We start from the raw sequence: 3500 nt of genomic DNA on the forward strand, positions 1-3500 counted from the left end.
TATGTGATGCATATGCAAGATTTGACAAGGAATGCATGAACCTGGCCTCAACTTGGAAATCCAAGTGTGCCACTGGAAAGGTGAGATGAAATCGTTTGAAAATGATATAAAGAACGCCGGAATCGGAGTTACGGTTTGGAAATGGCAAGCAATTCAAATATGGCCACGTTTTGCGATTTACAGCAAGTAGCCATCTAAATGCAACAAGATGAACATGCTACAGCACACAAACATGGCATCAAAATACATGGCAGGGATCCATTCATCATGCTTAACAAAAGACTAGCACTGAGCTACGGCCAATTCATCCATTAACAGGTTCAAACAAGCATGGCAAAAATGCATTTGGCAAACAGATCTCAGACTTAGTGAAATTAACACTTGTCTGGAATTTCAGATCAGATAGCACTCTTTGGAGCATGAAAACAATATGCTACAGGACCTGAACATGGCAAAGTAAAGCATGGCATGGAGCTACTCAAAGAGCTTAACAAAAGTCCCTTAGTGACCTTGAGCCAAAAGGGATCAAAAAATACATTTGCAAGCATGTGAACATGGCAAAAACATAATCAGATCACAGACTTAGTGAAAACTAGAGCATGCTGAAACAGATATCAAGTAGGCATGTTTACGAGCTCGATGCACTCACTACAGAGCATGTCATGACAAAATAAGCATACACCCATCAAGAATACACAAAATACAAGCTAGACATGGCAAGAACAATAACATAGCATGCACGGATCAACTACAACATCCTCGGCAAAATTGCTAACAAGTAGACAATCTGCCCAGATTCAAGAAATGACAAAAGTAGAGCTCGATTGACTCAAGCTAGGTTTCTCCATAATTGCAAACAAAGACATGGATGGATAGAGCACTACAATATTAACAAAACATCCTTACTGATCATCCTCAAAAGAGGCACGGATCACTAGGAAACAACATGAACATATGGCATATTGAGATAAACAGATCAAGGACTTGGCGGAAATGTTAAGTCCCAGAAATCAGCATTAACGAATGCCCCACTTTGCAAGCTTGTGCTAGTCACCACACACATCACAAAAATACATGGGTTGCACCTCTGGAAAGATGGTAAAACATATAACAAAACTCATGAAGAGCTCAGGGGCATATCATGCACACAATAATCATGGCAAAAATGACAAATATCTAATTGGAGCAGCAGGTCTGACAATTATCTGAAATAGCACTCTTCTAACAGCATTTCGAGCATCAAGATGAACTCAAATGAAAATGATGCAATGAGATGAAATGATGTGCTCTCTGAGACGAACATTCTGATATGCGATATGCCCAAAACGGAGCTACGGATGAGGAGATACAACACGATGGACAAGGGCAAAATATTTAGGGTTAGGGACGGAAAGTCAACCGATCCGAAATTTCAGATCTAGATCCAGCCGGCGCGGTTTACAAGGTTCGCCAGAAAATCGTCGGAGTAGCCGGAGATCTTGCTGCGGGGAGGATCCGGTCGGAGGAGGAGGCGCGGGCCGGAGTTGGTGGTGGCCGGAGCCTCGCGGCGCGGTCGCCGGCGTGGTCGCGGGCGGCGCCAGCCGGTGAGGAGTGCGGCGGCCCGCCGTCGGAGTTGAGGCGAGGGGCGGCGAGGGGGTCCGGCCGCCGGAGTTGACGAAGGGCGGCGAGGAGCTCCCTGGCGCGGCGCGGACGAAGGAGGAAGACGCGGTCGGCGCGCGGGCTCGGAGGGCCGGACGCGGGCTCTCCGGGCCGCGGTGGGTGGCGGCGGCGCTGACACGTGGCGGCGGGGGGTAGCTGGCGGCGGCGTGTCCGGTGCTGGCGGACAATGTCCGGCGCGCGGAGGATCAGATCTAGGGTTTCGGGGAGAAGAAGAAGAAGAAGAAAATGGAGGGGGTCTTTAAATAGGCATAGGAGGAGCTAGGAGAGTCCAAATGAGGTGCGGTTTTCGGCCACGCTATCGTGATTGAACGCTCTAGATGATGGAAAGGGTTTTGGTGGGTTTTGGGCCAAAATGTAGGGGTGTTGGGCTGCAACACACACGAGGCCTTTTTGGTCCCTCGGTTAACCGTTGGAGCATCAAACGAAGTCCAAATCGTACGAAACTTGACAGGCGGTCTACCGGTAGTAAACCAAGGCCGCTTGGCAAGTCTCGGTCCAATCCGGAAATGTTTAATCCCCACACACGAAAGAAAGGTAGAAATGACCACCGGAGGAGAACGGAGCGCCGGAATGCAAAACGGACAACGGGGAAAATGCTCGGATGCATGAGATGAACACGTATGCAAATGCAATGCGCATGATGACATGATATGAGATGCATGACAACAACAACAACACACGGAGACAAAAACCCGAACCCGAGAAAATAAAATAACTTAAGGCCGGAAACGGCAAGAGTTGGATTACATATTAGGTAAATCATATCCGGGGTGTTACAACACTCCACCACTACGAAAGGATCTCGTCCCGAGATCTAGGACTGAAAGAACGCCAGGTACTCAGAACGGAGGTGATCCTCGCGTTCCCAGGTAGCTTCACGGTCGGAATGGTGTGACCACTTGACTTTGAGGAATTTGATTGACTTGTTGCGAGTCTTGCGTTCAGTCTCGTCAAGAATAGCAATGGGGTGCTCATGATAAGAGAGATCTTCTTGGAGCTCAATGTCCTCGAAGTTGACGGTGCGGTTAGGAGTCTTGAAGCACTTTCGGAGCTGAGAGACATGGAACACGTCATGCACATTTGCAAAGTTTGAAGGAAGCTCGAGTTGATAGGCGAGATCGCCTCTCTTGCTGACGATCTTGAAAGGTCCCACGTATCTGGGGGCAAGCTTCCCTTTGATACCAAAGCGACGAGTACGTTTCATAGGAGAGACGCGGAGGTAAACATGATCTCCGATCTCAAAAGCCAAACCAGGATGCTTACTATCATAGTAGCTCTTCTTGCGGGATTGGGCTGCTTGGAGGTTATCTCGAATGACTTTGCACATTTCCTCTGCCTCTGTGATTAATTCATTACCCAAAAGCTGACGTTCACCGGTTTCAGACGAGTTGAGAGGGGTACGGCACTTCCTGCCATACAGAATTTCAAATGGGGCCTTACCCGAACTTGCTTGAAAACTATTATTGTAGGAGAATTCAGCATAAGGAAGACAATCCTCCCACTTCATGCCGAAGGAGATCACACAAGCCCTGAGCATATCTTCAAGAATTTGATTGACACGCTCGACTTGACCGCTAGTTTGAGGATGGAAAGCTGTGCTGAAACGGATGTTGGTGCCCATGGCCTTCTGAAAAGAATCCCAAAACTTGGAGGTAAAGATGCTGCCACGGTCTGAAGAGATCACTTGTGGAATACCATGCAGAGAGACAACCCGAGAGGTATAGAGTTCTGCCAATTGAGCTGCAGTGATTGACTCTTTGATAGGCAGAAAGTGAGCCACTTTAGTGAGTTTGTTGATGACAACGGATATAGTATCATTGCCACGCTTGGACTTTGGAAAA

This window comes from Triticum urartu, chromosome 1 (assembly GCF_003073215.2).
Source record: "Triticum urartu cultivar G1812 chromosome 1, Tu2.1, whole genome shotgun sequence".
Classification (NCBI taxonomy): domain Eukaryota; kingdom Viridiplantae; phylum Streptophyta; class Magnoliopsida; order Poales; family Poaceae; genus Triticum; species Triticum urartu.